The sequence below is a fragment of the Artibeus jamaicensis genome, unplaced genomic scaffold (genome assembly GCF_021234435.1).
Source record: "Artibeus jamaicensis isolate MK-2021 breed Jamaican fruit bat unplaced genomic scaffold, CSHL_Jam_final contig_61, whole genome shotgun sequence".
In the NCBI taxonomy this organism is placed as follows: domain Eukaryota; kingdom Metazoa; phylum Chordata; class Mammalia; order Chiroptera; family Phyllostomidae; genus Artibeus; species Artibeus jamaicensis.
In genome coordinates, this window is record NW_026521906.1 from 343,315 (window position 1) to 360,956 (window position 17,642).

The following is a 17,642-nucleotide window of genomic DNA, read 5'->3' on the forward strand; positions in this document are numbered from 1 at the left end:
CCTCCAAATCCTTCCCCTTTTTCTCCCTTAAATTTCCTCCCTCTCCCCTCTGGTCACTGTACCATTGTTCTCTATTTCAGTGTCTTTGTTTTTATTCTATTTGCTTGTTTGTTTTGTTGCTTAGCTTCCTGTTAAAGGTAAGATCATATGGTATTTGTCTTTCAACACCTGGCCTATTTCACTCAGCATAATGCTTTCCAGTTCCATCCATGTTGTTGCAAAGGGTAGTAGCTCCTTCTTTCTCTCTGCAGCATAGAATTCCATTGTGTATATGTACCACCATTTTTTGATCCATTCATTTACTGACAGGCACCTAGGTTGCTTCCAACTCTTGGCTATTGTAAATTGTGCTGCTATGAATATTGTGGTGCATAGGTTCTTTGAAATTGATGTTTTAGGATTCTTAGGATATAATTCTAGTAGTGGAATTGCTGGGTCAAAAGGCAGGTCGATTTTTATTTTTCTGAGAAAATTCCATACTATTTTCCATAATGGTTCTACCAGTCTGCAATCCCAGCAACAGTGAACTAAGGACCTCTTTTCCCCACAACCTCTCCAACATTTGTTGTTTGTTGCTTTGTTTATGATAGCCATCCTGACTGGTGTAAAGTGGTATCTCATTGTGGTTTTAATTTGCATCTCTCTGATAGCTGACAATATTGAGCATCTTTTCATGTGTCTCTGGATATTCTGTATGTCCTCCTTGCAGAGGTGTCTGTTCAAGTCCTTTTCCCATTTTTTAATTGGGTTAGATGTCTTCCTAGAGTGGAGTTGTGTAAGTTCTTTGTATATTTTGGAGATTAAACCTTAGTCTGAGGTATCATTGGCAAATATGTTTTCCCTTACAGTTGGTTGTCTTGCTAATTTAATACTGTTTTCTTTAGCCATGCAGAAGCTTTTTATTTTGATGAGATCCCATTTGTTTATTCTTTCCTTTATATTCTTTGCTCTAGGGGACATATTGGTAAAAATGTTGCTGCATGAATTAACTGAGATTTTCTTGCCAATGTTCTCCTCTAGGACTTTAATGATGTCACGGCTTATATTTAAGTCTTTTATCCACCTTGAATTTATTTTGGTGTATGGTGTAAGTTGGTGCTCAAGTTTCATTTTTTTGCACATAGCTATCCAGTTCTCCCAACACCATTTGTTGAAGAGGCTATCTATACTGCATTTTATATTACTGCCACCTTTGTCGAATATTAATTGACTGTAGAGAGTTGGGTTGATTTCTGGGCTCTATGATCTGTTCCATTGGTCTATGTGCCTGTTTTTATGCCAGTACCAGGCTGTTTTGATTACAGTGGCCTTGTAATACAGTTTGATATCAGGTATTGCGATCCCTCCTACTTTGTTCTTCTTTCTCAAAACTGCAGCTGCTATTCGGGGTCATTTATGGTTCCATATAAATTTTTGAAGTGTTTGTTCTATGTCTGTGAAATATGACATTGGTACTTTAATAGGTATTGCATTGAATCTGTATATTGCTTTGAGTAGTATGGACATTTTGATGATGTTAATTCTTCCAATCTATGAACAAGGTATATGTTTCCATTTGTTTGTGTCTTCCCTGATTTCTTTCTTCAGTGCTGTGTAGTTTTCTGCATACAGAACTTTTACCTTCTTGGTTAGGTTTATTCCCAGATATTTTATTTTTCTTTTTGCTATATCGAATGGGTTTTTTTTTTATTTCTGCTTCTGCTGATTCATTGTTAGTATACAAAAATGTCTTTGATTTCTGGATATTGACTTTGTATCCTGCTGTTTTGCCAAATTCATTAATTAGTTGGAGCAGTTTCTTGGTAGAGTCTATAGGATTTTCCATGTACACTATCATGTCATCTGCAAACAGTGACAGTTTTGGTTCCTCCTTTCCTATTTGGATTTCTTTTATTTCCTTTTCTTGCCTGATTGCTGTGGCCAAAACTTCCAAAACTGTATTGAATAGAAGTGGTGAAAGTGGACATCCTTGTCTTTTTCCTGATCTTAGTGAAAAAGCTTTTAGTTTTTGCCCAATGAGTATAATTTTTGCTGTAGGTCTCTCATATATGGCCTTTATTATTTTGAGGAATGCTCTCTCTATTCCCACTTTGCTGAGTGTTTTTTTTATCATAAATGGGTGTTGTACCTTATCAAAAGCTTTTTCCTCATCTATTGATATGATCATGTGGTTTTTGTCTTTGCTTTTGTTTATGTGATGTATTACATTTACTGATTTGTGAATGTTGACCCATCCTTTATCCCTGGGATGCATCCCACTTGGTCATGGTGTATGATGTTTTTGATATATTGTTGGATGCGATTTGCCAATATTTTGTTGAGGATTTTAGCATCTATGTTCATCAGTGATATTGGCCTGATGTTTTCTTTCTTTGTTGTGTCTCTATCTGGTTTTGGAGTTAGGATGATGCTGGCTTCATAAAAAGAATTTGGGAGTTTTTCATCCTTCTGAATTTTTTGGAGTAGTCTTTGGGGAATGGGGGTTAGCTCTTCCTTAAATTCTTTGTAGAATTCTCCTCTGAAACGATCTGGTCCAGGGCTTTTGTGTGATGGGAGTTTTTTGATTACTGCTTCGATTTCTTTTGCTGTTATTGGTTTGTTTAAATTTTATGCTTCATTTTCACTGAGTTTTAGAAGATTGTATTTTTGTAGAAATGTGTCCATTTCCCCTATGTTTTCAAATTTCTTGGCATACAGTTCTTCATAGTAATTTCTTACAATTCCTTCTATTTCTGTGGTATCAGTTGTAATCTCTCCCTTTCATTTCTGATTGTGTTTATTTGTGTCTTCTCTCTTCTTTTTTTGATGAGCCTACTTAAAGGCTTGTCTATTTTGTTTATCTTTTCAAAGAACCAACTCCTGGATTCATTGATCCTTAGAATTGTGCTTTTAGTTTCTATGCCATTTAATTCTGCTCTAATTTTGGTTATTTCCTTCCTTCTGCTTGCTCTGGGCTGTCTTTGTTGTTGTTCCTTGAGTTCTTGCAGGCATAGGGTTAGGTTGTTTGTTTGAAATATTTCTATCTTCTTTAGGTGGGCCTGTATTGCTATAAACTTTCCTCTCAGGACTGCCTTGGCTGTGTCCCATACATTTTGGGTTGTTGTGAGATCATTTTCATTTGTTTCCAGAAATGTTTTGATTTCTTCTCTAATTTCATTCTTGACCCATTCGTTGTTTAATAGCATTCGTTGTTTAATAGTCTCCATGATTTTGGGTGCTTTGGGTTTTTTCCTATGAGGTTGTTTTTCAATTCCAGTCCCTTGTGGTCAGAGAAAATGCTTGGTATGATTTCAATTTTCTTGAATTTTTTGAGGCTCCTTTTGTGTCCCATCATGGAGTCTATCTTTGAAAATGCTCCATGTGGATTTGAAAAGAATGTGTATTTAGCATCTTTGGGATGAAGGGCTCTATATATATCAGTTAAGTCCATTTCATCTAGGGTGTTGTTTAATGCCGCAATATCTTTGTTGCTATTTTGTTTGGAAGATCTGTCCATTTTTGATAGTGGGGTGTTAAAATCCCCTACTATAATTTTGTTGCTGTCAATATCTTTCTAGAAGTTCTCTAAGATTTTCTTGATATATTTGGGTGCCCCTATGTTTGGTGCATATATGTTTACAATGTTAATGTCTTCTTGGTGGATTCTTCCCTTGAGCATAATGAAGTTACCTTCTGGGTCTCTCTTTATGGCCTTTTTTTTTTTTTTTTGAAGTCTATTTTGTCCGATATGAGAATTGCCACCCCAGCTTTTTTTTCTTGTCTGTTTGCTTGGAAAACTTGTTTCCAGCCTTTCACTTTTAGTCTGTGATGGTCCTTTGTCCTGAGGTGGGTCTCTTGTAGGCAGCATATGTGTGGATCATGCTTTCTTATCCATTCAGCTATTCTTTGTCTTTTGATTGGAACATTTAATCCATTTACATTTAAGGTTATTATTAATAGGTACTTATTCATTGCCATTTTTGTACCTGTGTTCCTCTCTGTCTGCCTCTTTTCCTTCCTTCCCTTAAAGCAGTCCTTTTATTATTTCTTGTAGAGCTGGTTTGGTGGAGGCATATTCTTTTAGACTTCTTTTGTCTTGGAAGCTCTTTATTTGGCCTTCTATCTTGATTGAGAGCCTTGCTGGGTAAAGTAGCCTTGGTTGTAGGCCTCTGGTTCTCATTACTTGGAATATTGCTTGCCATTGTCTTCTTGTTTGGAGTGTTTCCATTGAGAAGTCAGTAGCTAACCTTATTAAGGCTCCCTTGTATGTTACTTCTTTTTTCTCCCTTGCTGTCTTTAAGATTCTCTCTTTGTCTTGGAATTTTGCCATTTTGATGATGATGTATCTTGAAGTGAGCCTCCTTGGGTTCCCCTTGATTGGGACTCTGTGATTCCTGGATTTGTGTGAGTTTTTCTTTCATCAGATTAGGGAAATTTTCTCTCATTACTCTTTCAAATAGGTTTTCTATCCCTTGTTCCTCTTCTTCTCCTTCTGGTATTCCTATTATTCGGATATTATTACGTTTCATATTGTCTTGTATTTCTCTTAATCCCTCTTCATTCTTTCTGAGTTTCTTTTCATTTTCCTGCTCTTTCTGTGAGATGCTTTCTACTTTGTCCTCCACCTTGCTAATCCTATCCTACACCTCATCTATTCTATTTTTGAAACTTTCTACTGTGTTCTTCAATTCAGAGATTGTATTCTTCATTTCCTCTTGTCCCTTGCTGATATTTTCTATTTCCTTTTTCATGTTGATGAAGTTTGCGGTGAGATCATTGTAGCTGTCCTGTAGTTTCTGATAGCTCATTGTGAGCTCTTTGAACTTTTTGATAACCAGTGCTTTGAATTCAGTATCTGATAGTTGATTAGTCTCTCTTTCATCTAACACTCTTTCTGAAATTTCTGCTTTTTCTTTCATTTGGGGATTGTTTCTTTGTCTTCCCATTGTTTGTGAGACTCTTCTTGTTAGCCTCAGCTTCTAAAATTGATCTGTTCTGACTCCCTGGGTTTATGTTGTGAACCTCTGTGGTGTAATCCCTGTGAATTTCAGTGGTGCAGACTCCTTCAGGTATCTTGATGTTCTCCATTTTAACCTACTCCTTTTATTGTGTATGTGTAATCAGTTGGAGGAGGAGGCAAAATGGTTTATGACAGCAGAAGAGTTTTTTATGATATTTACAGTCACAGCTGGTAGAGAGGACATAGGCAGTCTTTAGGCTATATAAAAATATGGAATGCTTCACAAATTTGCGTGTCATCCTTGCGCAGGGGCCATGCTAATCTTCTCTTTATTGTTCCAATTTTAGTATATGTGCGGCTGAAGTGAGCACCATAATAGATATTATGATAGATAGATAGATATAGTACCAATCTGCAATCCCACCAACAGTGCACTAGGGTTCCCTTTTCTCTACTGCCCCTCCAACACTTGTTGTTTGTTGCTTTGTTTGTAACAGACATTTGGACCAGCGTGAAGTGTTACCTCATTGTGGTTTTAATTTGCATCTCTCATAGCTAGCAATGCTGAGCATCTTTGCATGTGTCTCTGGCTCCTCTGTGTGTCCTCCTTGGAGAAATATCTGTTCAAGTCCTTTCCCCATTTTTTTAATTGGGTTGCTTGTCTTCTTAGAGTAGTACTACACTTTTAATTAAGAAAAAATACTGCCTTTGCTGGTGTAGCTCAGTGGTTTGAGCGCTGGCCTGCGAACCTAAGGATCATGGTTTGATTCCCAGTGAGGGCACATGCCTGGGTTGCAGGCCAGATCCTGGCAGGGGACATAGGAGAGGCAACCATACATTGATATTTCTCTCCCACTCTCCTTCTCTTCTCCTCTACAGATAAATAAAAATCTTTAAATTTTTAAAAAAAATGCTGACAACTTATTATACACCTAGTTCTATTTTTAGGTAACTAGAAAAAAACAGTTTATAAAACAGGCAAAAACTTCTGCCTTGATAGATAAACAAAAAGAAAAAATACATATATACACAGAAATGTATGTATGTATGTATGTATATACATGTATGAGGCCTGTCCAGAAAGTATCCACCCATGAAACTTAAAAAATAGAGTAATTTACTGAAGAAGATATAAGATTTAAGAAATGTTCTACATAGGACAATGCCATCTCAATTCCTTTCAAAGTAGGAATCTTAAAAAATCTCATAGTTCTCTCAATTACCATCAGCTACCCCATCATATTTTCTTAAATCCCATTGATGGTCTAAAGTCTCTTCCCTTTCAAAGGTGATTTTAGTTTGGGGAAAAGCTAGAAGGGTACCAAATCTGGGTTGTAGGGTACAGCTAAGTCACCTGGGTGATTTGATGTTTCTCAATAAACTCCATAATACACAATGCATGAGTGGGCACACTGTCATGCCAATGACCAGTTGCCCATAGCTGTGGCCTCCTGAATCACCTGAATAGTTTTCTTGGAGGAATGTTCAAGCTTAATGCAAAATTTGATGCAGATTTGTTGCCCTACTTGCTCAGTCTTTTTTAATTCAATGACCAAGCAGTACTCATGCTCACTGAATGGCATCTACCATCCCCAGTGGCTAGTACAAAGAAGTTCTCATTATTCATGCATACACATTCTAGTCCACACTCCTTGGCTGCCAGCTTACATCACCGTGATGCAAATCATTCTTGTTATATTAACAATGGCTAAATTTTTCTGGAAACACCTCATATATACACAGATATGTATATAAATTTTCAGAAGGTAGTATGTGCACTGAGGAAAAGAAATTGTAAAGATGGATAAAGAGTACCAGGATGTTGGCATGGGACATGGAAAGTATGTTTCAATTTCAAACAGGAAGGTATAGGTGAGTATCATAGGGAAGGCAACATTTGAGAAAAGACCTGGAAATGTGTAGAGTATGGTCATTTCAGAAGAAGGAACGAGCAGTGCAAAATATGAGGGAGGATTGTATTGGTGTGATAAAAGTATTGAAGAGTCAAGTGTGATAGAAAAAGCAAGTAAAGAAAGGGTGGTAAGGATGAGGTTGGAGAAACAGTAGGAAGCTATTTTATTAAGGACCTTGTGGATATTATGACTTTAAGAGTTATCCTGCTCAATTGAGTTGATTTAAGAGAGACCACTTATTTAATGCTCATGTTTTGCTGTGCATTGTGATAAGCACTTTATCATTGTTTATGTGTTTTTGAGTCTTCACAATAAATCTACATTAGGACATTATTATTAACATTTATATTTCATTAATGAGCACACTTGTTCTTTAAGAAATTGATAAGATATCCAAGGTCACATGGATGATGTTATAAAACTGTATCTAGGCTCTCCAACTCTTATAAATTCAAACGTATTACCCTGAGTCCCAACTGAATGGCTTCTATTTGATTTTTTAGCTTCAAAATATGTGAAAATACCTAGACATACTATTCAAACTCTCACTTCTGTCAAAGGGTTAATTGGTAAAATGTCTTAATAATTTCTCAGTTAATAGAACATATATTTACATTTAACTGAGAAAATCTGTTTAGTGATTATTTTGTTATAACATCCTGACAACACATTTGCTGTGCTTCCTTCCATGTTCAAGTTGGTTACTCTGGTAAGGTTTTTGAGAAGCCTCCTCGTGAAAAGGAGGAGGAAAAAAGAAGAGTAGGCAAGAAGTTAGCAGTGATACAGGAGGGCAGTGTTGGTTGATCTCACAGAAAGTTTAGGAGCTTGAATGCTTGTTTGAGTTTGGGCAAGATAGCCAACCTATATTCTCCTATATCAATTCATCTGTGGTTGTGAGTCTTTGAAGGAGGGTCCGGAGTACAAACCCTTACACTGTCCTGCACAATTTACTATCCCTGTCCCCCCCAAAAAAAACCCTGATTACCTGAGTTGTCCTTTATGCTACAAGCAGATCTCTAAGTATGGCCTTCTTGATGTTGGAGAAGTAACTTCATCTTCATGAAAAAAAAAAGGGCAATAGCAATATAAAAATTCATCAATATTTCCCCCATATTTGGTGTGAAGAAACACATTTGGTATGGATATAGATATTTCAAGCTGTTAAGATGATCACTATCTACTATTGCCATAACTTTTTAATAATCTAAAATGATTCACAAATGATTCCTTTGTAGAAAGAATAATATAGAACTTTGAAATAACATATATTGGAATGGAGTTTTTGTTTTGTTGTGTTTATTTAAAAAAGAAATATGGATGAGGAGACATGGCATAAGAAAATATGACTGTACTCCAATTTTTCTTCCTCATTCATACTCACTCCTCCTTCCCCTTTCATGACTGCTGAGGCTACACTCAGCTGTTTACTACCAGGAGGGCAAGAACATCCAGGTGGAAGGGCATTTTCTCACTGAAGTTGGGCTGCTGGTAACAGGTTAGTGATGTAAAATGTTACTATTGCACTTAGCTTTGATGAGCAAAATTGGACCCCAGCTAAGAGTCATTCTCAGCTCCAGAATTTTCTTCTTATTCTAAAGAACAAGAACTACATCTTTTGCATTACATGGATTTCTTTTTTGATGACCACAGGTAATCCAATATCAATGCTCAAATAATGAAATTTCTCAGCTTTCCAGTTTCTAGGAAAATAATTTAAAATGTGCCTCACCATCATTTTATCTATCTCTTTACCTAAGAAATTCACAAACAAGACCACCATTTAGTTCATAATAAAAGAAAACAACAACTTTATTTATAAATTTTTACCTATAAACCCACAAACTTTACTATTATACAACCTTTCTTGTCCCAGAACTGCATGTTTCCAAGTCCTACAGGATGTCTCATATTAACCATTGAATGTTCAAGAATAAACCTCTTAGCTGTATAAAAGATTTGAAAACTCCGTGCTTTTTCTAATTGTCTTTGACACATTGGCTTCTAAGTTACTTTAAGACAAAGACATTCAAATTAACTTTTTCCACTATTTAACAGCATAGAATGCACCATGGAGTCTACAATTTCTAAGATAGGAAATAACAGCTGCCAGAACTTTTTCACCAAGCCATAGAATCAAAGAACGTGCTCAGCTAAAGCACACTGATTAGCAATAATTTACTCATGCCCCTGATGGGGTCAGTTATCAGGAAGTAGAGAAAACACTTAGGGGAATAAAATGTCTAGGTGATTCATAACTACCTAGGAAGAATTATCAGACTATATAGAGGTAATAGGTATCTTTGGAAGAGTTTATTATGTTTTTCCATTAATTGAAGTATTTATTAATTTACTTAATAGAAGCATTTATTAAACTCTCATGGGCTTCTGGAATTAGAAACACAGAAATTTAAAACTCAGACACTGTTCAGCTATACAAATAAAAAGAAACAAATTTCTAATGTAATATAATGAAGGCATCTTTAGAAGTACACTCAGAAATATGGAAAGATATAGGCTGGAAACCAAGCCCAGGAGAAAAGATATGGGGGATGTCTTTTCCAGGAATTCCATATAATCTCAGACTTGAAGTTTGAGTGGAGAAAACCAGGAGGTCCAGAAACCTCATTTGTGGGGTGGTGGTAATGATAGAGTAGGGTTTCCTATGGAGAGAAGGAGAAGTATATATATGCCAAGCCACCAGGTGCTGGATTACAAACCTGCAAGTAATTCAAGATGAAAATAGAAGTAAGAGGAAGGAACTAGTGAGAAGTGATCTGGAGGAAGAATGCAAGGGCCAGATCATTAAAATGTTAAACCCCACTTAGAAGTTTGAACTTTATCCTGATGGCAATAAAGAACCACTAAAGACTAAGCAGATAAGTCCTATGACCATTTCTCCTTTAAAGCAGGGGTTAAAGACAAGGGTTTGAAATTCATTAGGGTCATGAAATTAAATTATATGTTCCAAACCAGCATGTTTTCTTAATAAATAGATGGAATATAATGGGAAAATATTAAAATGTGTCACAAGTAGCATGAGTAAGTATAGCTTTGTGAAATTTGTATATTGGGTCACAAAGCACATTTTTCTAACTTTGGGTTGTGGTTAAAACAATTTTAGAAGCCATGTTTTACAGATAAATTTCAGGTAGCTGAAAGCAGGGAGACCAGTTAGAAGATTATTATAATCACATAATGAAAGGGAAAATAGATGAGCTTTTCAGAATCTGCAAGACCATTGAAAAGGAATGTCATTTCATCCTTATGACATCTCAGAGGTAGGCAAAACCACCAGACTGTCCATTTTATAGATTTGTAGTAGAAAAGATGCTTGTGATATATAGAATGGAATAGTTTTCCTGTCTCTATTGATGTTTTTCCCATTTCCTCAATCTGAAGTAATATTGCCCTTATTTCTATTCAAAAACCTGCTTATTACTCAAAGAACAATTAAAATGCTATTTTCCAATGAAAGTTCTCAGATACTCCATCCAGAAATAGCCTAACATTAATCTTTTATTTATTTTTATCAGTCATTTGCATATTATGCCCCCCAAATTGCTTTCTGTCATATTCCTGTTGTATACTATTTATGGTAAATCAACACTATTTAAAAACAGCTTATTTGTTTGTCTTTTAGTATCTTCTCCATATATCTGCTTCTAAAATGTTAGACACTTGAGGAAAAAATTGGGACTGACATATTCACTATCTTTAAGACTAGAAGAGGGCCCAATACAAATGAAAGACTGAATAAAAAGTTCCTGAGTAGAATAATAAATTAATTTCTTCTTAAACTGAATTAATTTGATGCAGAATTGTGTGACCTGTGCCCTGATCTTCTAGTGTACATGATTCAGCATTTATTTCATTATCACAACTCCAGTATTTCCACCCTGGCTATTTTTATTCCCACTGAACCAAACTGCTTCTTTAAGCCAAGAAGCCAAGAATGAGTGAATTTAATGTTAAGTAGATTCCATTTAGACATGAACTGTAATAACATTTTTAATTTTTGCTAAATTAGTATGTACATAATACATATATTATCTGCATTATATTTGTAAAAATCACTGTATTTTGTTTTGTGACTTTAGAAATTTTTAATGCAAATTGAATCTGCCATTGTCTCCTTGAGTAGGAGAAAAGAGCACACATGTTCTGCAGCTTCCCAAACAGGCAGTTATTGGCAATAATTCCATGAATCCTGTCCTGATTGTCTTTGGAAATGTCTAAAAACCTACTACCCATATTTTTTTCTTGTTTATTTTTAAAAAGCAACCCAACAGTAGAGTGTGTTAGATTGAGGACATTTAATTATAGGCTGTGGCTTTCTTTTGAATTAATATAATCAGCAATACATTACCATTTTACCAAATAAGATCATGTTCATATTTCCAAGGATGATGACACATTTTAATTTAAAAGTCAAGCAGATCCAGAATGTATCCAGTGATTAAATATCTCTGCTGTTTGACCCTCAGTGCTATCACTGTTGGGAGTATTTATGAACTTGGCATTGGAAGTCCCATGTTATCTTTCCCTTGAATCAACTGACCAAGCAATAGCAAAGCAAAAGGATCACTGAGGAATCAAATGCATGTTAAAAATCATAGTAATTTTTGCCTTAAGACACAAATATGTAAAGTATGGTGCCCATTCAACACCAGTGGGGTAATTTAAATGATCACTGTCGTATGACTCTGTACAATCATCTAGATCTCAATTTTGATTGATTACTTGTATGTGGTATCATAACATGGCTAAGAAACAGAAGAATTATTGAAATCAGGAGACATGGATTTCAGTTACTCTTCTACCATTAATTAGTTGCTTAACAATTAAAAATTCTGAAACCAAATGAGAACATAATAGTGAGGCAGGAAACAATATAGGAAGAACTCAGACTGCACTGCTGTCACTGGCCGGCATCTAGCATCTTGGTTGATAGAAAACACCTTTACCGCATAGGTAGAATAAATAGTAAACCAAGGCAGGGAGAAGGAGGGAGACAGGTCTCACATGCTAACTCAGTAGTCTTAATCCTGGTCTGATAATATTGCCAGGTGTTCCAACATCACAAGAAACATTATATTAGCAAGAAAGAAAGGAAGTTTTTGAAATTCTATGTAGCATTCCCACTATCTACTAAACAAAGCCTTGAAACTGTGCTTTCATCTCAGGGCTTGGAATGTGGGAGAGGGTCCACAGTGCCCAAAGAAGCAGCCTATAAAACAACTTTGGTTAATTGTCTACCACTGGTCACTATCTGTTTTGTGAGTGAGTCCCTAATGCTTACAGAAAGAGCCCATAAATAACTTTGGAAAGTGCCCCAATTTTAATTAAATGCCTCCTGTCACATGTTTGATTTGTAACAAGATGAACAAATGGAGTCTTGAGCAAGATAATGATTCAGGTTAACAGACCCCCACCCATACCTAAGTTTAGGTAGTCACATTCCCCCAAGAAAGCTGGCACCACATTTATCCATTAATCAATATGTAACTTTTTTCTCCTATCCCATCAACTATATTAAGTCTTCAGAACAAATGACTTGCCCTCTCTTGTTGGGGGCTCTGGATGCCCTTGGTGCACTTGGCTCTCTGGCCTTCTGGCCTCAGGCCATTTGGTCTTCAGCCATTCTTACTTTTGCCACCCTGTTTTGCCCAAAAAGTTTGCCTTTCACTATTCACTCTAGCTAATCCCATTCTCTTCCAAGGGAACAGATCACTAATAAACTGATTACATGCTAATAGATTTGCTGGTCTGTAATTCTTCACTTGCATTAGCAAGAAGAAACAGGCCCCTCCCATCAACAATAGGACAAAAGTAATTTGAATTATATAACTTATAAAAAAATTGAAACTGAACCCTATTTTTATGTTTATCATCTTTATAATATTGTTCAAGGTCCTACCCTGCCAGTTTTCTCATCTGTGATGAGAAGATAACAAAATCTGAATCAGGAGTTTGTGAGAAATCACTGAGACATGTTACATAAAAGACCTATAAATGTAAGGGGGGGATTCAAATGCTTGTAGAGGTGAGCTCAAAAAAACTGGAAGTCTGTATATGGGGCTCCTTGGGAGAAGGTGACTGAGATACAGAGGGGGCAGGAAATGAGTCTTGAAAAATAAATTCTTGTAGAGAATGGGAAGATTCATCATGGAGAAGAGAAGGCAGCATGTTGGAAAGATAAATTGCTTGAGAGTTGGAAATACACTTAATATACTCAGCTTGGCTACTAATATATATGTGCCATGGGAGCATGGTGACTGTCCTAATGTGGACTAATATTCTTAATTTACAAAATGAGATTAGAGTGTGAAGAAAGGATAAAGAAATTAAATACAGTCATTATTGGCAAGTTGATAAACTACTAAAATCAAGTAAAAGCATAAGTATTAGGCCTGGGGACTTAAACTTTTGAATTTTACAGTATTGTATCATTGTCTGGATATATATCAAACCTCAGATAACCTTCTTACTACCTCCTGAAGGACTAAGAAAAAAATGTTTACATAACCAAATGTACTGACTTCATTATCTAGACCACTAGTCACCTACAGGTCTATTATCCAAGGCCAATCCAGAGGCTAAGAATACAGGCCTGATTCTTCTCAAGAATATAATGTTCACTCTAAGAACCTTCAGCTTTCCTGTCTTTTTCAGAACACTCTGAACATTGCCTAGGTGTGTTTTTAATTTGCAAACCTAAATAAATTCTTGAATAAATTCTTATCATTTATTTCTATCTAAAACCTTCTGATTTCATGTATGCTCAGTAACCAAGTAGATAATATGTAAAGTTTTTTTCCTGTCTAACAATGATCTAGATTTAAGAATAAATTGAGCAGCTACTAGTGGATTTTTTAAAGTATTAATGTATATTAGGAGTAACAGACCTATTCTGTACTGCCACGGATGGAAGAACTAGATATAAAATTTGCATTGAGAAAAAATATTTGGTCAATATAAAAAAGAAGATGCTAATCTTGGAGAAAAGATCTAATTATAATATAGTATTATACAAAAAATTGGAACTTCCTCAAATAGGTGAATATTCGAAAAATCATGGGAGATATTGCACATTCATTTAATTTTGTGCATGGGATTTTCTAAGATACAAAATTATGTCATTTTTATAATATTATCTGAAAAAAGTATAAAGTTACACATATATATGTATTTAAACTATATTGAGTGTACTTCTAAATACTACTTGAAAAGAAGAATATACATTGAAATATCAACTCATTTTTCCAAGTGAATAGTTTTTTCTCCATACTGTTACATGTTTTCATATTTTCCAAAATAATTGTATTTACTTTTATAATAAGAAAAATGTTAAAATAGAAAATAAACTCCCCAAATACTGTATTTTGTAATTCATGTAACTCTGGATATCTGGATTGTTATTAAATCTCTAGAATCTATGCTGTAGATAAAAATTAAAAAGTGTCACCCTGGCTGGGTAGCTCAGTTGGTTGGAGCATTGTCTCATGCACCAAAAAATTGTGGGTTTGATTCCTTGTTAGGGCACAGAAATAGGTCCCAGGTTTGATTTCTGGTGGGTCACATATGAGAGGTAATCAATTGATGTTTGATTTCCTCTCTCTCGATGAACATATTAAATATCCTCAGGTGAAAAAAGTGTCAGAAATGATTTCTGATTGACATTCTTTATTGGAAATTTCTTTTACCTTCATCCTCACCCAGTAGCTAGTGTCAGAGGCCATACACAGGAAAACTAAGACCCGTGTACAATAAAATCACATGGGTTGAGATCAGAGAAATGCAGTCTGCCTAAATAAGAAAGTTGGGACAGAAAAAAAAAAAAGTCTTCCATATATTTTTCCAGATTCCTTCATGTAAATACCCCAACTAGTGCTAAAATGTGAGATGATTGTTTGACTTGCTGATTGGGATTTTCAGCTCTTTCTCTGTCATTTCGTTTAGTCTCCATTATTTTCTGGCCTAAGTTCATAAGCCCATCCTTCCAGGGCTCTTCACGTAAAAGGAATGAGGATCTTACTGATTATGACACAACAAAGCTCTGATGTAGACTCCAGGGAGAAAAAGAGTCACTCCATATCAGGGCCCAGTAACCCAAGGCAAAGATTTGGATTCATGGAAAGCAGATGATTCAGATCAGGTGCCTGAACTAGGCTTGAAAAATCAACTGAGTGAAAGTGAGGCTCAAGCTATTCATCCACAGACATGCATCACTTAACAACAGGGACATATTTTGAGAAATGCATAGTTAGTGAGTTTGTCTTTGTATGAAAATCACAGAGTGCACTTATACAAACCTGGATGGTGTAGCCTATTACAGTCCTAGGCTATATGGTACTATTTCTCCCAGGCTATAAGCCTGTACAGCATGTTACTGTACAAAACAAGATGAAATTAAATGAAGCAAAAAAGGAAATTGTTTAATCACGAGACACAGTAATATAAGATGTATAAGGGTACTGCCAGAGTAATATGGCATACTGTTTTTAAGTAGAAAGACTATACTCTAAAATGATAAATTATACTATGATAAATACATAAACCAGTAACATAGTCATTTATCATCACTATCCAGTATTATGTAGTATACATATTTGTAAGTGCTATAGTTTTATATGACTGGCAGTGCAGTATGTTTGTTTACACTAGTATCACCACAATATGTGAGTAATATGTTGCACTATATGTTACCAGGGTTCATACATCACTAAATGAGGGTAATATTTTTTAGAGAATTTTAAAACTGCATTATAATCTTATGGGACCACCATTATGTATGTGGCCTGTTGTTAACGGAAAAGTCATTGTGTGTGCATGACTGTAATTTAATCTTGTTTAAGTAGCAAAAATTAAGATATATTTTACAATATTGAAGGATCAGAGCTAAGCATTACAATTACACAAATGTATATATGCCCCAAAGAGGTCACCATGCGTGTCAGCTGTCACAGATGTAAAGAATGAATTGCAGAAAAAAGAGGATTTCTGGCCAAGATGGAGGCATAGGTAGACACACTGTGCCTCCTCACACAACCAAAAGAAGGACAACAAATTTAAAAACAAAACAAATAAACAAAAACAAACAGAACTGACAGAAAATTGAACTGTATTTAAGTCTGACAACCAGAGTTAAAGAAGAAACATTCACCCAGCCTGGTGGAGAGAACTCACATCCAGGCAATGGATAGAGGACTAGGGCAGACAAGGCAGTGGCTGGTGGATCCAGTGAGGTGGCAGATTGCAGATCAGGTGGTCCCACATTCATTTGCAGATCAATCGGGAGGAACAACTGGGGAGCAAGACAGATCACACAACACAGAGTTGCAGTGCAGGAAAATAAAGCCTCAAACCTTTGATTGAGAACACATGTGGGGGTTGAGGCAGCAGTGGGAGAAATTTTTTAGCCTCACGGGAGAGTTTGTTGGAGAGACCCACAGACTCCTAGAACATACACAAGCCCACACACCTGGTAATCAGCACCAGAAGGGCCCAATTTGAATGTGGGTAGCAGAGAAAGTGACTGAAAAGTGGCAGAGAGCAGAGCAAGTGAAATTATTCCCTCTAGGACCCCTTCCCCACAAGCAGAATCACAATGTATTGATATGGGTTGCCTCATCTTGGTGAACACCTAGGTGTTCACCCCTTATACAAAATAGGCACACCGAGACAAAAAATGGCCCAAATGAAAGAACAGATCAAAGCTCCTGAAAAATATACAACTAAGCAACAAAGAGATAGCCAACCTATCACATGCAGAGTTCACAACACTGGTAATCAGGATGCTCACAGAATTGGTTGATATGGTTGTAAATTAGATTAAAAAATGAAGGCTATGGTAAATGAAATAAAAGAAAATATACAGGGAACCAACAGTGATGGAAAGAGAACAAGATCTCAAATCAACGGTTTGGAGCAGAAGGTAGAAATATACATTCAACTAGAACAGAATGAAGAAACAAAAATTCAGAAAAAAGAGGAGAGGCTTAGGAACCTCCAGGTTCCAACATAAATGTTCCATAAATGTTCCAACATCCACATCATAGGGGTGCTAGAAGGAGAAGAGGAAGAGCAAGACATTGAAAACTTATTTGAATAAGTAATAAAGAATTTTCCCAATCTGGCAAAAAAAAAATAGACTTCCAGGAAGGCCAGGAAGCTCAGAGAATCCCAAAGAATTTGGACCCAAGGAGGAACACATCAAGACACATCATAATTACATTAGCAAAGATTAAAGAAGAGAATCTTAAAAGCAGTAAGAGAAGAGGAGACAGTTGCCCACAGAGAAGTACCCATAAGACTGTCAGCCAATTTCTCAAGAGAAACATTGCAGGCAAGAAGGGGTTGGAAAAAAGTATTCAAAGTCATGAAAGGCAAGGACCTACATCCAAGATTGATCTATCCAGCAAAGCTATCATTTAGAATGCAAGGGCAGATAAAAGTGCTTCCCAGATAAGGTCAAGTTAAAGGATTTCATCATCACCAAGCCCTTATACTATGAAATGTTAAAGGGACTTATCTAAGAAAAAGATGATAAAAATATGAACAATACAATGACAACAAACTTACAGTTATTAACAACTGAACCTAAAACAAAACCAAAAACAAACTAAGCAGACAACTAGAACAGGAACAAAATCACAGAAATAGAGATCACATGGAGGCTTTTCAGTGGGGGAGTGGGTGGGGAGAGAGGGGTAAAAGGTACAGAGAATGAGTAGCATAAATGGTAAGTAGAAGATAGACAGGGGAGGTTAAGAATAGTATGGAAAATGTAG

The 17,642-nt window shown here is 36.0% G+C and overlaps 1 non-coding gene across 1 annotated transcript; it reads right to left on the reverse strand.

The window, feature by feature from the left end:
* Nucleotides 1-5,203: 5,203 nt before the first annotated feature.
* LOC119037465 (U6 spliceosomal RNA) lies at nt 5,204-5,310 on the reverse strand. The gene has a single exon (XR_005080201.2). It is a non-coding gene; the product is annotated as a U6 spliceosomal RNA (small nuclear RNA).
* Nucleotides 5,311-17,642: the final 12,332 nt, after the last annotated feature.